The sequence below is a fragment of the Hypanus sabinus genome, chromosome 10 (assembly GCF_030144855.1).
Source record: "Hypanus sabinus isolate sHypSab1 chromosome 10, sHypSab1.hap1, whole genome shotgun sequence".
NCBI lineage: Eukaryota > Metazoa > Chordata > Chondrichthyes > Myliobatiformes > Dasyatidae > Hypanus > Hypanus sabinus.
The window spans coordinates 166926942-166950777 of record NC_082715.1 but is presented as its reverse complement, the minus strand read 5'-3'; positions in this window follow the sequence as shown (position 1 = coordinate 166950777).

Sequence of the window (23836 nt, the reverse complement as noted above, 5' to 3'; positions counted from 1 at the left end):
TGTCTGTAAACTTTGCTGGCTGGCTTTTGGGGAGTCGGCGCGAGGGGCTGAGAGAGAGAGAACGAAAAAGCTGGGCGACGGAACTGACACCGAGCGGGGGTCCGTTGCCAAGGGGTTCAGCGAGGAGAGGAGACGAGGATAGATGTGCTTGGTTGACCACTTTGGTAGGTCCTGAGATACGAGTCGAGGAGTTACGGAGGTGATTGAATGGTGGCCAGAAGTCTTCGTTAATTGAGCTCCAGCGGTTGTGCACGAAGCAGATTGGACTTTGATAAGTTTGGCGCCTTTTCTTCATTTTCTTTTCCTTCATATATACTGTATCATTGTTAATCACGCAATTCTAGCAATCTCTTTAAAGTGATATCATTTAATCGTATAGGGTGTACTATCTGTTATTTGGCGCGGTGGGGGACATCACACAGCATCCACCCAAGCTGATTATCCAGATTGGCGGGGCCGAAGGCTGCTCCTCCTAGACGGAAGCGAGCATGTGCATCTACCATCATCTGCATTCAGTGATTTACACACCTCAGAACCTATCTCAGAGAAAATATCAATTATAATATAAAGTAATAAATACTGCCTTGTGGCATCCCAATCCCTATCTCATAACAACTCAAATATAACTTGCCCAACCGTACATGACACAAGACAATAGACAATAGACAGTAGGTGCAGGATTAGGCCATTCTGCCCTTCTAGCCAGCACCGCCATTCACTGTGATCATGGCTGATCACACACAACCAGTACCCCGTTCCTGCCCTCTCCCCATATCCCTTGACCCCTCTATCTATAAGAGCTCTATCTAACTCTCTCTTGAATGCATCCAGAGACTTGGCTTCCACTGCCTTCTGGGGCAGAGCATTCCACATATCCACCACTCTCTGGGTGGAAAGGTTTTTCCGCATCTCTGTTCTAAATGGCCTACCCCTTATTCTTAAACTGTGGCCTCTGGTTCAGCGGGAAATGCTTCCGGCTTCCAGCGTGTCCAATCCCTTAATAATCTTATTATAAGACCTCCAATTAAAAATAAAAAATCAGAGAAGGTGAGATAATCACCCCCTCCATCCTCATTTCCACAATTTCATGTGTGCATTTGAGGACTCCCACATCCCTTTACATCTGTTTTTGCATTTTTACTCCATTTAGAAAATAGTGAACCCTGTTATTTCTGAAACCGAAGAGCATCAGCGTACATTTCCCGACAGTGTATTCCATCTGCCACTTCAATGCTCAGTCTCCTAAGCTGTCTAAATCCTTCTGTAGTCCCTCTATTCCGTCAAACCCCAAATCCAATCCTTTGTGTATGAAGTAATGTTTGATGAGTAAATATGACTTGCTGCGAGAATGACCTGCTTTTAGACATTTGAAAACCGAAAGGGAATCTGATCAAATTACAACTTTACATGAAAAATTTCCTGCACCCACTGTAAGCACGAAGTGATGGCAACCGATTATGTTGTATATCCTGATAAATGGGTTGGTAGGTCGTTTCTTTATCGTTACATATAATTCACGCATAACACAACAACACTGCCATTCTGTTAAATTATATATTGATCCTTCCGTAACAATGGTTAAACTACCTCAATACATTCCTTAATATATACTGAACCAACAAATTCTCAGGCATGACAGAACTGTTAGACATCATTAACTCGTATATTCTAAAATCAGCTAAAGGTACTGAAAGATAAAAGATGGGGTTACCAAGAACAATACTGTGAGACATTTTGCATAACCCAACGAACCCATATTTCAAGTGTGATAAGAACACAGGCACCCCAAACTAAAAACACTCTTCTTGTGAAGTTCCCAACAGTCCTCCAACACACATTAAACAGATTAATCATTTAGTCCCCCTTAAATTAATCCTGTATGTTAACATTAAATTCAACCTCCACAATTTGAAACAGTAAAGTCGAAACAGGGGACAACCTTACTGCACGACAACACAATCGTAAAGCCTGTGTTTGTAGCACACCCAAGCATTCTAAAGTTGAAGATGAAGCTGATCTGTAAACCACACAATCATAATCAAGAACAAATCCAATCAAACAAATGAAATTTGTCAACAAATATTTTCATGTAACAACCCAGAATACCCACAGAGATAACTGACAGTAATATTTCTTTATATTTATCAATTGTTTTCTGATCCTGTGCTTCCAAGTCAGCTTATTATCCATCCACTTGCATGGAAATCTTATCACTGATACCTTTTAAGGAGTTTGAACATATCATTTCCAAACAAGTGAAGGTCCATCAATCCTGTTTGTAAAAAACATAAACTGTCTTATAGATACTAAAATCTTAAATCCCATCCCATCTATCCCATCTATTTGGCGACTGTTCGACGTTATTACTTGGGAATGCATCCTGTATTGAATTGAATGCATCCTATATAAAATTGAAATTTCTGCCTGTAATCCTTAAACCTCCATCATCTGCATCCAGTGATTTACACACTCCAGAACCCGTCTCAGAAAAAATATCATTAATTATAATATGAAGCAGTAAGTACTATTTTGTGGAATCCCACTCTCTATCTCATAACAACCCAAATATAACTTGCCCACCCGTACATGACATAAGACGTCCAATTAAAAAAAAACTTAGAAAAATTGAGATTATCACCCCCTCCATTCTCATTTCCACAATTTCATAAAACGTTTTTCCTTCGATAAATATCATTTGCGTTTTGCTTAGTAAAAAATCTTCCAAATATAAAAAGGAATTCAATGTCATACTTGCCCACCCATTCCTTAACAAGACGTCCAAATAAAGACAATTAGTAAACATTGCACATCAGCCACCGCAAGGTAGAGGGAAATCGCGTACGAGGCAAGTAACAGCAGGGGTTTGCCTTTGCCTTCAGCCAGGTGAGTTGTTTTTTTCAAGAGATCATTGTAAGCGCTGGATTCTAACTCAAGACCTCTCGCCCCGAAGTCCAGCGCTGATGCCACTATGCCACCAGCCGTCCCCACTAATAAAACTTGAAAACACCTCTTTTACTGAAAATATAATTCAAACACTCGATTACAATATATTCCATAGTTTATATAAATGAAACCTTAATAATATTGTCATATAACAAGGATCATCAGACGGGGAGCTCCAGATTTTAGAATACGCATTACGACAATCATTTTCCATGAGGAAAGTAGGTTGCCAAACCACCAAATAAGATTTAAAAAGTTATTATTTTCAGTAAGGAAAATTACATACATAACTGTTAAATCAAGAATTTCTACAATTCCCTCATATATTTTATTCCCATTCACAGCTCTATACCCTGTCCCTTTTCTTATAAAACTGGCAACACCACCTCTATACCAATTCATTAGTTCCCATCTCCCACAGAAGGGGAAGGCTCGGAGTTTCGCATTAGCCATTATCTCCTCGGTGAAAAAGACGGCGGGTGTTCGTCAGAAGTTAAGAATTTTCTCAAGGAGCTCTCCCACTTCCGAAAGGGAGGATGGTTATGATGTCTGGATAGAGCATGTCTCTCGGCTGCTGGGTGAGTGGCAGCAGTCTGAGGAAGAGAAACGGCAGAGATTTGTTGACAGTTTGAGAGGGGTAGCAGCTGAGGTAATAAAAGGCGTGAAAGGTAGCAAAACCTTGGCTACCTGGAAGGAGTATCCAGAAGCATTGGAGGAGGCTTTTGGTCTGAGGGGGGCACGGTGGAGCTTTTGGAGGGGGGGGGGGGGGGGTCTTCAGAGCCTGCGTCAGGGGAAAGGGAAATGTTTTCTGAGTATCTTTTTCCGAGTGGAGAGAAAGCTAAATTGTTTGAAGCGACGGGGGGTCATTTCAAAGAAGAAGCTGAATGAGATAATGATAGACCAGGTAGCCCGGTACGCCCAGAGGTATGGTGTGATTGCTACGAGTCTCCTGCAGTCCCGTAGATCGTGGCCACCCCTCCCCCGATCATTTGTTCAGTTGCTCAGATAGGTAAGGGAGGAGGAGGACGAATTGGAGTCGGAGGAGGGCTCTGTCAGTACGGTGCAGTCTTCCCATGGAAACCCCTTGTAGTGAAGTAACTGGGGCCAGCTCCAATCGGGAGATTGTGAGGGGGGTCACTCCACGTGAGGTGGCTGGCAGAGTGGGCCCCTTCCTGAAGGGCTGGGCGGCACGGGGGAGGCCGAGGTCCTGTGAGACGAGGTGTGTATTATAACTGTGGGGAAGAGAGCCATTTCCGGCGGAAATGTGACTGACCCGGAGCCCCTCGGAGTGTTAATCCACGGGGGTTCCAGCAGGAATATAATATGCTGGATCCGCAGTCTGGTAAGTTGATAGGTGAGGACAAGGGGGTTACGGCCCCTGTTGTAGTGACAGGAGGAAGGGGTGAGGGCCGAAGTGCCCTCTCCCTCTCCCTTCCCCCATCTTACCTTCACTCTGGCTTCTGGTCTAGCTGCCTGTCACCTCTCATGACTCTGCCTTCTTCTACTACCCATAGTGCTTTCCCCTTAGATTCCTTCTTCAGCCCTCCTGCCTATCCCCTCCCTGCTTCCCCTCCCTCAGCCCTTGATCTTTCCTCTAATTGGATTTCCACCCTCCCTCCACCTTCTTTATAGGGCACCTGCCCCCGCTTCTTTAGTCCTGACGAAGGGTTTCGACCCGAAACGTTGACTGCTTCTTTCAACGGATGCTGCCCGAACTGCTGAGTTCATAAATATTTATTGTTGCCAAATACCATTCAGAAGCCAATCAAACAAAAGAATCGGGTACTCCCATTTTCCAAAACACAGATTAAAAATCAAACAAGCATTTTAACTCAATAATGGATTCAGATCGCACGAGCCCCCAATTGTTACGATCCAGCATCAATGAACATATAATTGAGACAGGCTTTTTATAACAAATAAAACATTTATTAAGTACTGCTAAAAAAAACCCAAAAGTAAACAAACGACTAACTTAACCGGAAATCAGCTGCGATACGGCAACTGGAACCGTTCTTAAAGCGAGAATTGTGAACTCAGTTCTTTAAAATAGTATTGCAAAAAGTCCAAAATGATTTACAGTCACTTAAATGAGAGACTTTCCTTGAATTAAATCTCCTTTCGCGCCGTTACAGCTGATCCTAGTGAAGTATGTTTTGCCGAGGGATTTACGATTGAAGGAAATAAAACGGCTTAAAGGCACTGACCTTTCCTTGGAGAAACTGTGCATCCAACTCTCTGCTCTTTTTTTGGCAAACCAGGAGCTATCATAGACACAGGTTACTAATTCCTTGTACGAAGATTAAATAAAGGTCGAACCTGCCTCACAGCCGACATCAACTTTCCGCGATCTTTCAGTTTCCCGAACTTCGACGAATCTTCACTCTCCGACTGAATTTTAACTGGCAGTATTGTAGCAAAACTGCCGGCAATAATCTTTGATTTAAGGCAGAAAGTAAAACGCCACTTTAAAATGAAACTGTGTCATAACATCGAATGCACAGCATCATAAAAAATCACTGGGGAATTCAACCACGAACTGCCCCACCTCACAGGGAGGGGTTCTTCTTTTATACCCTGTTGAAAAAAACTATTACATGACCTCTCACTGGCGGGAAAATGACTTCATTCCACCATCACAAGATCATTGCCTCATGCCCAGCATAGCCTCAATTACATCATGGTCACGTGACAGGTACAGGATACCCACGGATACGTAACATAACCATGAAGATAGCAAATAGGTAACATACCCATTGCAGAAGAAGCATGTAAATCGTGAGCTTGCCCGACTCGGAGAAAATTTATCTTCCATGTTGAAGGTTCCGAGTCGGCAAAGCAGTGCAGAAACTTGTTCACGTGCTGATTTGCTCTTACGGACTGTTGATTATCAGCTGAGGGAAAACACAGTCCGGCTAGAAGGATGCCGTTCATGAAGGCTTGGAAAACAGATAGAGTTGGGAAGTCGGAAAGGCATTACCAGGCATTCGGCGTGACCAGTGAGTGTTACGATTCCCGTGTTCCTCTCTTGGTCTGGCAGATGCATATTCATTGTACGCACTTCGTATATCCGGTCTAATGAAGACTGTAACATTTTCCATAGTTTATACAGGCTCCGGCCCCAGCTGGGGACTGGAATATGCGGGATAATCTTTGATGTGCTGTTGCGTGTTGACTGAATAATCATTCATGGCTGGGTCTGATAAGGGGTGAGGTCGAGCAGACAACCTCAAGGAGAGGTACTTCCCGAAAATAGGAGACAAGTTGCTGGATTTCCATTTGCTGAAGGCGATAGCTAAATCGTGCTTTTCCTGTCGGCGTTGGCTGAGGTCAAGGGTTCCATTGGTCTGCAGGGTTTTACCGGATCAAGTCAACTGAGGTTACAGGCCGCTGGTCCCTCAAGTTGGTCAACAATTCAGCAGTGAGGCGAATGACCAGTCGAAGTGAACGCTGTGTATAGAGAGTTAGGTGTAACCTAAGATCAGAGGGGTGCTTGGTGAGTTGATCAGCTGGAAAATGATGGATTTATGGTACTCAGTGACACTCATGTGCACAGGTCGTGTGGGCGCAATGACGAACCCATACCTACGGGAAGTCTATTTTATCCATTTCTCTGTCTGTTGATTCTATAGGCACAAGTGATATCGATGCACAAGATGCTGAGATGCATTGATCATGTGGATAGTCAGAGGCTTTTATCCAGGGCTGAATAGAGGACACAGGTTTAAGGTGCTGGGTAGTAGATACAGAGAAGATGTCAGGGTTAAGACTTTTACTCAGAGAGTGGTAATTGCGTGGAAAGGACTGCCGGAAAGTGTGGTGGAGACGGATACGATAGAGTATTTTAAGAGACTTTTGGATAGGTACATGGCGCTTAGAAAAATCGAAGGCTATGGTTAAACCTAGTAATATCTAAAGTCGGGATTTGTTCGGCAAGACTTTAAGGGCCAAGGGACCTGTATTATGCTGTAAGCTTTCTATGTTTCTATGTTTTTCTATAAATAACAATGAATTGTATTTAGACACAGGAAAATAAAAATGTGCTTCGAAATATAAACACATCCCAAAGTAATTATTGAAAAAAAAGAGTGAATATCTCTTCGTAACCGTCTTTTCACTGTGAAAGGAACAACAATTAGACAATAGGCAATAGACAATAGGTGCAGGAGTAGGCCATTCGGCCCTTCGACCTGCACCTGAATTCAATCTGATCATGGCTGATCATCCACAATCAGTACCCCGTTCCTGCCTTCTCCCCATATTCCTTGACTCTGCTAACTTTAAGAGCTCTATCTAACCCTTTTTTGAAAGCATCCAGAGAATTGGCCTCCACTGCCTTCTGAGGCAGAGCATTCCGTAGAGCCACAACTCTCTGGGTGAAAAAGATTTTCCTCAACGCCGTTCTGAATGGCCTACCCTTTATTCTTAAACTGTGGCCTCTGGTTCTGGAGTCCTCCAACATCGGGAACAAGTTTACTACCTCTAGCGGGTCCAATCCCTTAATAATTTTATATGTTTCCATCAGATCCCCTCTCATCCTTCTAAATTCCAGTGTATACAAGCCCAGTCTCTCCAATCTTTCAATATATGACAGTCCCGCCATCCCGGGAATTAACCTCGTGTACCTACGCTGCACTCCCTCAATAGCAAGGATGTCCTTCCTCGAATTTGGAGACCAAAACTGAACATAATACTCCATGTGTGGTCTCACTAGGGCCCTTTACAACTACAAAAGGACCTCTTTGCTGCTATACTCGACTTCCCTTGTTAGGAAGGCTAACATGCCATTAGATTTCTTCACTGTCTGTTGTACCTACGTGCTTACTTTCAGTGACTGATGTACAAGAACACCTAGATCTTGTTATATTTCCCCTTTTCCTAACTTGACACCATTCAGATAGTAATCTCCCTTCCTGTTCTTGCCACCGAAGTGGATAGCCTCATATTTATCCACATTAAACTGCATCTGTCATGCATCTGACTACTCGCCGAAAATGTTCAAGTCACCCTGCATTCTCCTAACATCCTCCTCATATTTCACACTGCCACCGAGCTTTGTGCCATCTGCAAATTTGCTAATGTTACATATAAACCGTTCATCGAAATCATTAATATATATTGTAAATAGCTGCGGTTGTGATGGTTTCGGTTGGCCGTTCCCCTTTAACACTTCTTTCTCCCTGATCATGTCCGAATTTCAGTCAATTGCTGCTAGTTACCCAATAATCGTACACCTGGCTTTCATCAGAGACTGGGAAATAAATACGAGGACGACACTATCACAGTTTGCCATTTCGTAGGTCAGTTCTCGTGTGATACTTCGTTCCCTGATCCGATTAGAACCAGTAGTTCTAAGTTCCGCTCTTGTTTCCAGAGAGTCTCTGTGAATTCCGTCTCCTTGTTAAGATGCTTCTGGTTTCTTGCTCTACATTCAGGTCTACGCCAGTCTCCCCAACCGAGTCGATGTGCCAGTGTCCTGCCCTTGAGTTCTCCTCCGGTGCCCCCGTGTAACAGCGGTCATAGCACTGAGCCTTGTGGTACCCCTGTAGTAACTGCCTACCACTGTGTAAAGGACCCATTAATCCCAACACTTTGTTTCCTGTCTGCCAACCAATTTTCTATCCATGTTAGTACCCTACCCCAATATCATGTGCTCTAATTTTGCAAACTAATCTCCTATGTGGGACTTTATCAAAGGCTTTCTGAAAGTCCAGGTACACTACATCCACTGGTTCTCCCTTGCTCATTTTCATATTTACATGCTCAAAAATTTCTAGAAGATTAGTCAAGCATGTTTTCGCCTTCGTAAATCCATGCTGACTCGGACCGATTCTGGTACTGCTAACCATATATGCCGCTATTTCATCTTTTATAATTGACTCCAACATCTTCTCGCCACTGATGACAGGCCAACTGGTCTATAATTCCCTTTTTTCTCTCCCTCCTTTCTTAAAAAGCGGGATAACATTAGCAACCCTCCAATCCCCAGGAACAGATCCTGAATCGATAGAACATTGGAAAATGATTACCAATGCGTCCACGATTTCTAGAGTCACCTCCTTAAGTACGTTGGAATGCAGACCCTGGGGATTTATCAGCCTTCAGTCCCATCAGTCTACCCAACACCATTTTCTGCCTAATGTGAATTTCCTTCAGTTCTTCCGTTACCCTGGGTCTTCCGGCTCCTATTACATCTGGGAGATTGTCTGCGTCTTCCCTCGTGAAGACAGATCCAAAGTACCTGTTCAACTCGTCTGCCATTTCCTTGTTTCCAATAACAAATTCGCCCGTTTCTGCCTTCAAGGGCACAACCTTGGTCTTAACTAATTTTTTTCCTCCACATACCTAAGGAAGCTTTTTCTATCCTCCTTTATATTTATGGTTAGCTGATCTTCGTACCTCATCTTCTCTCCCCGTATTGCCTTTTTAGTTATCTTCCGATGTTCTTTAAAAGTTTCCTAATCCTCTGGCTTCCCGCTCATCTTTACTATGTTATACTTCTTCTCTTTTATATTTATACTGTCCTTACCTACCCTTATTAGCCACGGTCGCCCCCAACTCCCCTTAGAATTTTTCTTCCTCTTTGGAATGAACTGATCCTGCCCCTTCTGTATTATTTCCAAAAATATCTGCCATTGTTGTTCCACTGTCATCCCTGCCAGGGTATCCTTTCAGTCAAATGTGGCCAGTTCCTCCCTCATGGCTCCAAAGCCCTTTGTTCAGCTGTAATACTGACACTTCCGATTTTCCCTCTCCCTCTCAAATTGTAGATTAAAATTTATCATATTCTGGTCACTGCTTCCTAATGGATCCTTTACCTCGAGATCCCTTATCAAAAGCCAAGGTTCAGAGTTCAATGTTTTAATGTTCCTCTGCCTGTTTCGGTAACTCACAGCACATCACTTTCGTCTGAACTACATCACGGTTAAAGTCAAGTCCGTAACTATACGTTGCACGTTACACTCTGCCCACATTAGGTAGCCATCTCCTGCTGTGAATGGCATTATTTATTGCACATTGGAGGTATCGATTCTGCAGTTTGTAAATTGCATTTTATTTGTTCCAAGGGAGCAGCCATTCACAATTAAAGACATGAGTAATATGTTCTGCTTTCTAGTGACAGTACAGTCGGTGATGACTGGGTATCATCAGTAACTGTGTGATTGTGCTGAGGAACATTTTTATAAAGAGAGGTATTTTTATGGTTTATTATCTTAAGGTCGTAGTTCCTGTTTCCTTGTTCTTGTTGTCTCCATGATAAGGCTAGAAAAGCAATGACATTTTCGGTATACTAATGGATAGTTCTCAATAAACATTGATGTTCTCTGTGTGAGAGATCGTGGGACCGAATGAGCTGAGATAATAACATTGCAATATTTAGTGAACTGGAGAAGCAGAGACATTATCCTTGTTGTCGGTGGCATGTCAGAGTAGGCGCTGATAACACCAGTGTGGTCAGTGATGTGCCTGTAGACCTGTTACAGCCTTGTTCATTACAGTAATGGATCTCTCTATATACTGTATGTACTGAATATCTATCCATTCATACACGTGCATTTGCGATAAACTGAATTTTGTTTTAAATAATCATTTTTATAACATGAACAATCAACACCAAATAAGTGCCAGTTCTTATCTGGGTTTTGACAGCTAAAATTAAGTGTATACGTGTTCCGGAAAGTGGAAGAGCTATTAGTAATTCAATGCTGGTCGTAGATGATGATATTTCAGATTCAGGTTCAGATTCAGTTTATTGTCATTTATAAACAACAAATACAACAAATACACAAGAAAAACACATAATGCTTGGTAATCCACAATCCAGAGTCCGGAGAGGCTGCTGCGTATCGATATCGCGCTGCCGTCTTAGCACGTTCCCCAGAAAGGAACTACAAACCCATCAGACAAACCTAAAGCTATAAGACATACACAAAACCACATAGTTACATATAGTTACAGTTAACATATACAGTGCAGACAATACCATAATTGACAAAAGACTAAGTGACAAAGACCACATAATTATGACACATAGTTTCAACAGTGCAAAGCAATACTGTAATCTGATAAAGAGCGTCCATGGCACGGTTTAAAAGAAAGTCTCAAAGTCACGACAGCCCATCATCTCATGCAGACGGTAGAAGGAAGAAAACTCTTCCTGCCATGAACCTCCAGCGCTGCAGCTTACCGATGCAGCACTTTGGGAGCCCCATGATAAATATTAATGGTATTTATTTGACTAGTACGAGATCAATATATTCACACCGTCATGAAAGTAATTGTATTCGACGCAGATACACCACCTGAAAAATGTTGCAGAATTGTTAGAACAACACATTCTAGCAATAAATTGTCCGGTCGGCCAGAAGCCCGTGGACATCTCCCATTGAGGACCAGAGAAACCATCCTCCCACGCTTGATGTTTGGCGCGGTCGACTGTGCTTTCATTCCAATTAACCGAAATGACTAGAAGCAAAAAAAAGTGATCATATCTCGCCCTTCAATAAAGTGTATCCCATTTCACTTGCTGAACTAATCTCCCGAACTCCATGTCAAAAGCGAATGTGCTGCGCCGATATGAGAAAATAAATCTGCTGGAAGGTGATTGTTCATGTGGATTGTTCAGGATGAGTGCCTATGTTAGAAACAATTTTGATCAGAAAATGTCCCATTTCAGCAGCTGAAGCCAGGTGTCTAGGAAATTAAATTGGCAACCTTCATATTATTTTCTTTTTCCTTAAAAGTTAATAACTTGTAACATCCTTTGGGGAGACGACTTCGTGGTACAGTGACAGAGTGCGTAAAACATTTTAATATAAGTGTTTGTGTAGCTGGATGTTCGGAGTACGACTGACGTGATAATCACGCTAATTGCCTCACTGGAATTACTCGGAATTGCATATAATTCTCTGAAACTGATCATCGTTCCATACGAGCAGTTGGAACGTCCTGTACAGCTGAACGCTGCTTCTGACGGAATATGGGATATCCAGCGATTTACTACATCGCGGGCGTTTTCTATCCTACACTTGTAGCAATAGGTATCCCAGGTAAGATACTGGAGCTCGTCACCATGTGTATGGTGCTGCCGTCTTGCTTTTGTTCCGCTGCAGCTTTCGGACTTTTTAATCAGCACAGATGTGCCTGAAATGTGTTACCAGATTTGAAGATTCAAGCATCGGATAGCATTTATTTTCATTTCCCATGCTTTTTCGATATTTTTCTGTGGTCAATCACCTTGGTGACGATTTTGCCATACTTTCATTGTGACCTTGCTCAGCTTTTGGAAGCAACAGTGGTCGCTTTTCCAGATCGGCAGCTTTTTCAACTGACCTGCCAGTCAAATATCGACACATAGGTCAGGTCTTCCATATTCATTAAATTATAACATCCTTTAAGTTCCTTAATTTCACTACAAATAAACCAGCAGTTTCACCTCTAATAATGGAAATGGCGTTGTTCATGGTGATGTTTACTGGATCGATTGATCGCTCAACATTGGGTGAGCCGTGGAAATCAGATGCCTCGTTCTAAACTGTCGGAAAGTCCCCGCCTATTGCGGTCCTTCAGCCAGAGTGGACTGTTGGGGCCGGAACACATTGAATTTTTCCTTTTCACTTCCGAAAAAGCATGTGCTACTGAGCATTGGAAGAATGGTGCACATTCAGACAATAGCAGCTGACGACAATTCTGTTGTTTTTTTTCCCAAATTTCTTGTAGTTAACTTAACGGCGATTGTGATCCTATCGCGGGGAAAATGCGGCCTCTCCAAATGCATCACCCGTTACCTGGTTGGAATGGCAACAGCAGATCTGATGGTGGTTATATTTTTCGCTTTAGTGGAACAGACCAACAATATCTACATATATTCTAGATCCCTGCTCATCACTCCTGTTTGCGCTCTGACAATTGTACTTAGGTTTGTAGCGATGGACTGTTCTGTTTGGTTTACAGTAAGTTTTACCTTCGATCGCTTCATCGCAATATGTTGTCGAAAACTCAGGGAGCGATACTGTACTGAGAGAACAGCAACTGTGGTTATGGTGACCGTGGTTATAGTGAGCTGCGGGAAAGGTGTCCCGTTTTACTTTGCCGTTGAACCTTATGTCATTATTAACAACATGCCGTGGCGTTGCGCCCTCACACATGAATATGCTACATTGCCCGTATGGAAAGCAATCGAATTGTTGGATAGCATTTTAACACCGTTGCTACCAATCGGCTTAATTCTAGTGTTCAATGGATTAACAGTAAGGCATATTAATGCGGCAAATAAAGTCCGCAGAGGGCTCCGGAACACCAGTGATAATCAGAAGGACACCGAGGTGGAAAATCGCAGAAAATCGATGATTTTGTTGTTTGCTATATCAGCTAATTTCATATTATTTTGGCTACCTTATGTAGCTCATTCCCTGAAATGGCAAGCAGAGAATTTCTTCTACGAGAACAGATATTTGAGTACTCCGGTATATATACTACAGCAATCTGGGATAATGTTGCAAATTCTCAGTATGTGCACCAATACTTGTATCTATACACTGACACAGAGGAAATTCAGAAAGGAGCTGAAGGATGGTATAAGGTATGTGTTTAAATTAAATGGCCATCTGTGTAGATAACGTCCGGGTTTAATTGTAATTCAGTGGAGTCTTCGAATAAAACAGTATTAAATATCAGTGGGTTTGGCAAAAATTCTTAAATTCAAACGATCACGTCCCTGGCGACCCTTAAATGGCATAACCCATGGAGGATTGCACACTTCATACAGTACAAGTAGAAAGCTGGGCAAATGGTCAATGAGCTGGCGTAATTGTTACAATGGGTTTGGCAATTTCAGAATATCACAGAGACTTGACAATCACAAGGAGAGGAATCGCTTCTAGACTTTTCTGGGTTCAGATGCTCCAAAATGGACATTGCCAGGTGGAAGAGTGTAAGGGGAGTGCCACTGAAAAACGTGGAGGGTATGATAGTATCACAGCTGCAGAAAGGGAGGACACTGTGGACGGTCTGTATGTTAATAGACCGTGAGTAAAGTCAGAAGTTGGAAGGAAGCATATACTCGTTTGAGGGTATTCTGTGCAGAGGTCTCATCACGAAAACAAAAACAATAGACTGTAACAGATCGGGATATAGATTTTGGACAAATGCCAGATTAACACCGTATTAATCAGTATTTCAAAGTCTTCAGCAGCATCATTTGGTGCTCCCCAAATGAACCAGCCTCCCAAAATGCCAATTTCAGATTCCCATTGCAAGTACAGACGATTTTTTCTTAATATCAATTTGCCTTTGAACAATGGGATAGATACACGTACACGGGATAATAGACTAATACCTCGATCCCTCTAAACTTGATTTCACTTGGCCAGTGTAGAATGCACGTCTCCCTCCAATACCAAAGCAAAGAAACAAACAAAAATAACTACAATCTAAATATGCAGGTAGGGCAAAACAACAATCTGAGCTTGGACGTTTCTTCCTTCAGAGCCGTCAGGTAACTGGTGTACACTGAATAAACTGTTAATTACCGGTGTGAAAATCCTTACTATATATTCTAAAGTACAAGGGAAACCAGATGCGTGGCGTTACGGACTCCATACACTAAAACTTTACACAATTTAGGAAAGAGAAGCAGCCTCTGGAATGCATATCAGTTCCTGAAAGTTTATTTCACGCAAGGAAGCAGACATTTGTGGACGATGAGATTTTATAGTGGAAAAGAGGATTAAGGCAAACACTTTTTCTATACAAACCTTACAAACACGTGACTGCCTTCTGTTCGTTCACGCACAAATTACCTCTCTTTCTCTTTCAAGTGAACTCACAAATGTCCAGTACTTGTGATATATTAGATATTCTCAATGCATTTACACCTTAAACTCTCGCAGAGAACATCATACGTTTAAATGTTGAACAGTTCACAAATTATCTATAATTAGAATCCTACACATTTAAGAAATCAGTTCGAGTCTAAAGCAAAAGGACGCTGGAATTTATGTATCAACCGGAAGTTAGTATTTAACATATTTAAAACATGGTGTCAACACTTCACGAAATATCCACCGACTTCCACGCTTTCTCACCTCCAAACTCTAAGCAAGGATAGGATTGAGATTAGTTAAACGTGCCTTTGTATGGTGTCAGGTTTAGTAATTCTCATTACTACCTTTGAAATAACAGATTTGGACACCATACTGGGACCATTGCAGCACTCACCCCCAATCCGAAACTATTGTCTTTACTGAGCGACTGAAGGTATATTCCTTTAGGGTGTTACGTCCTTTAACATCTCACACCTGCACCATCCTATTCCCAGGCTCTAACCAGTCATTTTACTAAGCGTTCCTGCCTCACTGTCAGTAAGAACAGAGGGATCAAGTGGTATTAAAGAATCGTCGATGCTACCAGAAACTAAAATTCGTCAACAAATACTGTGGCTTCCAGCTATAAATTGTCTCGATATAAAGCCGATTTGTTTTAGCACTTGGAGCACCATTCATAAATGCAGGTGGGTGCTTGCCGCTCATTTGGGTACATTTATTTAGCACGTCCAGCGCGGTATCCTCTCTTAATACCCCGAAGTAACTTATTGGATTGTTCAATTCTTCACTTGCTCCCTTATCCTTGTATTTTCGGTAAAGTCTAGAGTTAAAGATGTAACTCTGAGGCTTTATAAGACTGCAATATATTATGGCCTTGTGATATATTTGCATGGAAAGTCAGCCAAACAATTTCCTTTTCTCTGCGGTGTCTGGAGGGTGTACGGCTCTCCAGAGATCAGTAACAGATCACTATGATTATCCGCGGGCACCAATGTCCCAATATCCTGAGAGATATCTTTCTCATATTGAAGCACAAATGCAACTGAGCATATTATATTCTTATTTCCGTTTCCTGTCCCTTTTTCCTACGTTATGAAACGGAAATATGACTTGTCTTTAGTCGGAAATGGGGAAAGAAGTGGCAGTATTGGCGACGACAGTAATACTGGCTTCTTTCGGATTCATGCTGATAGGAGATGTTGGAAGTAGGTTGCCTATCGTATTAACTGTACGGTGCTTCGGCGCTAAGTCCATCATTAGCGTCTCATCGTATTTCTAATTCAAAGTCCCAAATTATTTCTCTCCGAAAGGACAAGTTGGCCCTGCAGTTTTTCGATCTGCTTTGGATACTTAGTGTGATCGCCTTACGTTTCGTTTCTGATAATGACTTCCCGATTACATTCATAATGTGTTTCAATCGGAACACATTTCGTTCAATTTCCACTTCGTTACAAGCTAACGTACTTCATATCACTCAATCATGTATTTAACAAGATTTTTAAAAAAACTAATTCAAATGCATAATTTCAACGCTCCTCGCAGCCACCTGCCGCGTAAATAAGTTACTTTTTTCCTTAAGGCGGATATCTTCTCTTCAAGGCGGGTCACCACATAATATAAAGCTTGATTGCTTCTTGAAATTTGTCCCGCTCTACTTTAGCTTCCTGCCGACATTCTGCAATCCTGCCAGCAATCTACAAGCAAGCACCCTACTGGTCTGGTTTCGCTAAAATCACTTGCCTCCCTTCTTCCCGTGGTTAATCATCCAAATCTTTATCAGGGCGTTTCTATTTATTTTCTTACCTCCATGACAACCGTAATCTCCAATTGAGGACAGTTCTTCGTTACGTACTTCTCCACATGAATGTTAAAAGTAAATACGTTCAGAGGGTGTTGTTACACCTATGGGTGACTTTAATCTCACATATACTGAGTGGAGGAACCCAGTGACTAATGGATTAAAATAAAGTTGATTCACTGACATTTTAAACGATTGGTTTATGAACCAATATCACAATGCACAAACAAGAGATGAGTCCAGTCTATAATTGATACTCTGAAAAAAAAATCAGGATAGAATTTTGAATACGGTAGTTGTTGAGCCTTTAGGAACAATTGCTCATAACATTGTTACTCTCGAAGATTTTCTGCGAGTACATTTGTAAAAGCCAATACAGTGAAACTGAATTTCAGAAAGACAGATGTGGCTAAAACGTAAGAAGGTAAACTGGAAGGGACTGCTTGATGTTGAGTCATTTGAGGAATAGTGGGATATATTGAAAGAAGTAATGCAGATATTGCAGGAAACGGTCATTCCCAAGGTCGCAGAAGCATTATGAGCAATTCGTCAAAGTTCAAAGTAAAATTTGTTATTTGAATACATACATGACACTACGTACAACCCTGATATACATGTACTATAGAAACACAGCAAATCAAACGAACAGTACCTAGATGAATAAAGATATACATTAAAAGTATTGAAGAAGAGACAACTATGGATTCGGATTTCCAAAAGGCAGATAGTGAAGGATATTGCCAATAATACTAAGATTGAAATTTGGATACAAAGAGTCATAGAAAACCTACAGCAGACTAGAGGCCCTTAGGCCCATAATGCTGTGCCAAACATATCCTTACTAGAAGTTATCTAGGATAACCCATAGCCCTCTATATCTTCCTCAGGTCCATATACCTATTCAGTAGTCTCTTGAAATACCCAATCGTATCCTGCTCCAGCACCGTCACCGGCAGCCATTCCACGCACTCATCACTCAGTGTAAAATCAATCTTACACCTGACAAGTCCTCTGTGCCGACTTCCAAGCACCTGAAAACTGTGCCCTTTCGTGTTAGCCTTTTCAGCCGTGGGAGAAGCTACTGACCATCCACACGATCAATGACTCTCATCACCTACAGCACCTCTATCAGCAACTCTCTCATCCTCCATCGCTCCAAGGAGAAGAGCTCGAGTTCGCTCAACCTTTTCTCATGCTTCCCAATCCAGGCAACATTCTTGTAAATCTCCTCTGCCCCCTTTCTACGGTTTCCAAATCGTTCCTGTAGTGAGGTGATCAGGACTCAGCATATTAATCGAAGTTGGGCCTGACAAGGGTCCTATATAGCTGTAACATTACCTCTCAGCACCTAACCTCATTCTGCGGTTGATGAAGGCCAATGCACTGTCCGCCTTCTTAACCACAGAGTAAACCTGCCTAGCAGCTATGAGTGTCCTATGAACTCAACCCTTTTTTCCTGCAGTGGGCAAACCAGTTCTGGATCCACAAAACAAAGTCGCCTTGGATCCCATAGCTCCTTACCTTCTCAATATACCTTGCATGGTATACCTTATCAAATGCATTGCCGAAATCTATATATATTGCATCTACTACTCTATCTTCATGAACGTGTTTAGTCATATCCTCAAAAACTTCAATCAGTCTCGTAAGGCAAGACCTGCCTTTGACAAAGCTGACTACCGGGGTATTCCTAATCATATTTTGCCTCTCCAAATGTTCATAAGGCTTACCTCTCAGGATCATTTCCATCAATTTAACAAACACTGAATTAAGTATGACTGGTGTATAATTTCTTCGGCTATCTCTACTCCCTTTCTTGAATAAGGGAACAACATTCACAAACTTGCAATCCTCTGGAACCTGTCCCGTCCCTATTGATGAGACAAATATCATCGCCAGAGGCTCAGCTATCCCCTCCCTCGCCTCCCATCGTAGTCTCGGGTATATCTCTTCCGGTCCGGTGATTATCCAACTTGATGTTTTCCAAAAGCTCCAGCACATCCTCGCTTTTAATATCTATATGCTGAAGCTTCTCAGTCCTCTAAGTCATCCCTACACTCGCCAATGTCTCTTTCGGTAACAAATACTGAAGTAAAGTATTCATTAAGTACCTCTGCAATTTCTTCCGGTTCCATAAACACTTTCCCAATGTCACAATTGATATGTCCTGTTCTTTGACGTCTTATCCTCTTGTTCTTCACAGACTTATAGAATGCCTTGGGTGTTTCCTTGATCCTGTTCGCCAAGAACTTCTGATGACCCCTTCTTGTTCTTCAGATTTCATTCTTAAGTTTTTCCTGCTGGCCTTATAATTTTCAAGATCTCTTTCATGACCTATTTTTTGAACGTTTCGTTTTCTTTCCTTTTCCTTTTGACTAGATTTATTGCAGCCTGTATGCACCATGGTCCCTTTACCCTACCATCTTTTCCCTCTCTCATTGGAACGTTCCTATGTAGAACTCTGCGCAAATATATCCTAAACATTAGCCACACTTCTGCCACACTTTTCCCTGAGAACATCTGTTTCCAATTTATGCTTCCAGGTTCCAGCCTGATAGCATCATATTCCCCCTTACTCCAATTAAACGCTTTTGTAACTTGTCTGTTCCTATCTCTCTCTAATGCTATGATAAAGGAGATAGAATTGTGATCACAATCTCCAAAATGCCCTCCCAGTGACAGACCTGACACTTGAACAGGTTCATTTCCTAATAACAAATCAACTACAGCCTCTTCTCTTGTAGGCTTATTTATATGTGTAAAGATGTCTACCTGAACACACCTACAAAACTCCACCCAATATAAACTCTTTGGTATAGGGAAATGCTTGTCAATATTTCGGAAATGAAAATCTCCCACCCACCACAACAACCATGTTATTAATACAACTTTCCAGAATCTGTCTCCCTATCTGTTGCTCGATGTTCCTGTTACTACTGAGTGGTGGATAAAAAACCTATAGAGTCATTGACCCCTTGCTGCTCCTAACTTCCACACACAGAGATTGCGAAGTCTATCCCTCCGTGATTTTGCCTTTTCTGCAGCTGAGACGCTATCGCTAATTTGCAGTGCCACGCCCCCACCTCTAGCTTCCCTCATGCCCTTCCTGAATCATCTAAAGCATGGCACTGTAGGAGACCATTCCTGCACCTGAGCCATCCAACTCTCCATTGGCCACAATATCATAGCTCCAAGTATTGATCCACGCTTTAAGCTCATCCGTTTTGTTCATAATGCTACTTACATTAAAACCGATACATTTCAAACCATTAGTCTGATCGCATCCTCCTTCTCACATAGTATACGCTTTCTCTATTTGTGAGCCAACCGCCACTTCTCCGTCTCTTCAGTTCGGTTCCCATCCCCCAGGATTTCTAGTTTAAACTCTCCCCAAACAGCCTTAGAAAGCATCCCAGCCTGGATATTGGTCCCCCCTTGGATTCAAATGCAACGCGTCCTTTCTGCCCAGGTAAGAACTGCCTCAAAAGAAGTCGCAATGATCCAGAAGCCTGAATCCCTGTCCTCTGCTCCATACGTCAGCCACGTATCTATCCTCCACAAATCTCTACTATTTACTGTCATGTAGCACAGGCAGTAATCCCGAGATTACTACCTCTGAGGTCCTGTTTCTCAAATTCCTTTGTAACTCTCTATAATCTGTTTTCAGGAACTCCTCCATTTGTCGTTGGTACCAATTATGACCGCAAGAGAATTTCTCAATAATTCGGTTGTGAAATAATACTCATGAATGAACCTAAGTGTATTAGATGTTAACCTTTCCTGAGAAGGACATAGCGGACATACTGTTAATTCATATTTTATCTAAAGTACTTACCTGCAAATGAGTTAGCAATATGCCAATAAGTATTGAGAAAAATAAGATCGTTTTAAGTGACATCTTGGAAAGTGAGTTTCCGCTTCAGTTGAAAATGCTAAGGGTTAATAAATCTATAGGCCCTGGCAATCTGTATCCAACGATATTTAAAAAGTTCTGTGATAATATATACAAACCCCTCATGTGTGTTTTTCAAACTTGTTGATGACTGGGGAAATCCCTAAGGACTGTGATACGGATTCAAGCAACAACAAATACATGAGTGAGGTAGGGTTTTTTATAACAAATAACACGTTTATTAAACACTGAAAACAAACCCCCCCAAAAGTAAACAATTTACTAACGTAACCGGAAATCAGCTGCTGTTGCGGCAGCTTAAAAAGTTCTTAAAGCAAGGAAGCTTAAACAGTTCTTAAAGCGATGTTGAAAAAAACAGTTCTTCAAAGTAGTATTGTAAAAGTTCAAAATGCTTATAGTCCATTTAAGGGATAGACTTTTAAAGACGATTTAAATTCTCTTTTACGTCGTTTCGTTGCGATCCCAAATCGAAATTTCCCACGAAGAATTTACGAATATGGACAAATGAAACGGCTTAAAGGCACTGACAATTTCTTTACAAAACTGCTTTCTGCTAATCACAGGGATTAACACGGGCACAGTCAATGAATTCCTTCCGAATGAGGATCAAACAAGGTCGAACATGTTTTACCGTCAAAATCGACTTTTCTCGATCTTTCAACTCCCGTACTCCGATCTTCACTCTCCACTGAATCTCAACTAGCAGTATTATAAAGAACCTGCTGGCAATGACCTTTTAAACTTTAGGCATTAGATAAAACTTCATCTTTCAACTAAACTGCGTCATAACATTAAATCACGCAGTGACATGAAGTCAACATGGCAAATCCAGCCACGTACTGCCCCTCCTCACAGGGAGGGGTCCTCCTTTTATACCCTGTAAGAAAACATGTCACATGACCTCGACCGGCGGGAAAATGACGTCTCTCCACCATCACAAGACCATTACCTCAAGTCCAGTATAACTTCAACACCAGTCACGTGAAAAGTACACCACTGTCACGTGTCGTGGGTATGTAACAACTGGAAATAGGCTAAAGTTTTTCCGGTATATAAGAGGGTTGTGAGCAATGACCCTGTTTACTATAGACCAGGAAGCTTAACGTGTATCGTAGGTAAGAGAATGGAAACAATAATAAAGAACGAGATGCAAAAACAGCTGGCAAGAACCAGCATGTTCGCAAAAAGTCAGCATTTTGTTCAGAAAGGGGAAATTATGTTTTACTAATATGCTGAAGTACTATAAGAGCCACCTTATGTTTATGATAACATTAGAACAGTTGATACTATCTGCGTATGTAACCCCCGGAGTTATGACCTTCCTCTTTTGGGAGAGGACAGCGAGGCTTGAGAGGAAGTGCGGCGGCGGCCATTTTCAAATTGTCCAATTGCTTCTCAGATCGGAGTTCTGAGAGGCGGGACTGCGCAGGCGCGTGAAGGAGGCCCGGGAAGCAGGGAAGATATAGAAAGGAGATACTGAGTGAGGTAGTTATCTTTTGGAAGAGGACAGCGAGGCTTGAGAGGAAGTGCGGCGGCGGCCATTTTCAAATTGTCCAATTGCTTCTCAGATCGGAGTTCTGAGAGGCGGGACTGCGCAGACGCGTGAAGGAGGCCCGGGAAGGAGGGAAGATATATGAAGAACGCCGCCTTAAGAAGCGGGCAGCTTCGTTTGCGGGCAGCGGAGTGAGCCGGGAGCAGAGTGTAGGGCTTGGGCTCAGGGGGCTTAGGCGGAAGAGGGCACAGTAGGCTTATCTTTTAGTTCTTGTATTTTCAGATATTTGGGAGGTATGAGTGTGAGGGCAGCTTGTTGTTCTCGGTGTCGGATGTGGGAGATCCGGGAGACTCCGAGCCTCCCGGACGTCCACATCTGCGCCAGGTGCGTCGAACTGCAGCTCCTGAGGGACCGAGTTAGGGAACTGGAGCTGCAGCTCGATGACCTTCGCCTGGTCAGGGAGAGTGAGGAGGTGATAGAATGGAGTTACAGGCAGGTGGTCACTCCGGGGCCACGGGCAGGCAGATAGGTGGGTCACGGTCAGGAAGGGGAAGAGACAGTTACTAGAGAGTACCCCGGTGGCTGTACCCCTTGACAATAAGTACTCATGTTTGAATACTGTTGGGGGGGACAGCCTTCCGGGTGGAAGTGACAGTGGCCGGGCCTCCAGCATAGAGGACGGCCCTGTAGCTCAGAAGGGTAGGGATAGAAGAAAGAGGACCATAGTAATAGGGGACTCGATAGTCAGGGGTTCAGACAGGCGGTTCTGTAGAGGTGATCGGGAGTCCCGGATGGTAATTTGCCTCCCTGGTGCCAGGGTTCGGGACGTTTCTGATCGCGTCCAAGATATCCTGAAGTGGGAAGGTGAAGAGCCAGAGGTCGTGGTACATGTAGGTACCAATGACATAGGAAGGAAAGGGGAAGAGGTCCTGAGACAAGAGTATAGGGAGTTAGGAAGGCAGTTAAGAAGAAGGACCGCAAAGGTAGTAATCTCGGAATTACTGCCTGTGCCACGCGACAGTGAGAGTAGGAATAGAATTAGGTGGAGGATGAATGCGTGGCCGTGGGATTGGAGCAGGGGGCAGGGATTCAAGTTTCTGGATCATTGGGACCTCTTCTGGGGCAGGAGTGACCTGTTCAAGAAGGACGCGTTACACTTGAATCGTGGGGGGACCAATATCGTAGCGGGGAGGTTTGCTAGGGCTACAGGGCGGACTTTAAACTGGTAAGATGGGGGGGCAGGAGACTATTTGAGGGGACTATGGGAGAGGAGGTTAGTTCACCAGTGGAGCAAGTAAATAGACAGTGTGTGAGGGAGGAAAGGCAGGTGATGGAGAAGGGATGCGCTCAGCCCGAAGATGTAGGGGAGAAGAAAGAAAAGGATAATAAATTTGAATGCATTGTTACGGATAGAAAGACAGGAGGAGATGGAGAGTATCTTAAATGTATCTATTTTAATGCTAGGAGCATTGTAAGAAAGGTGGATGAGCTTAAAGCGTGGATTGATACCTGGAATTATGATGTTGTAGCTATTAGTGAAACATGGTTGCAGGAAGGGTGTGATTGGCAACTAAATATTCCTGGATTTAGTTGCTTCAGGTGTGATAGAGTAGGAGGGGCCAAAGGAGGAGGTGTTGCATTGCTTGTCCGAGAAAATCTTATGGCGGTGCTTTGGAAGGATAGATTAGAGAGCTCCTCTAGGGAGGCCATTTGAGTGGAATTGAAGAATGGGAAAGGTGCAGTAACACTGATAGGAGTGTATTACAGTCCACCTAATGGGGCGCGTGAGTTGGAAGAGCAAATGTGTAAGGAGATAGCAGATATTTGTAGTAAACACAAGGTGGTGATTGTGGGAGATTTTAATT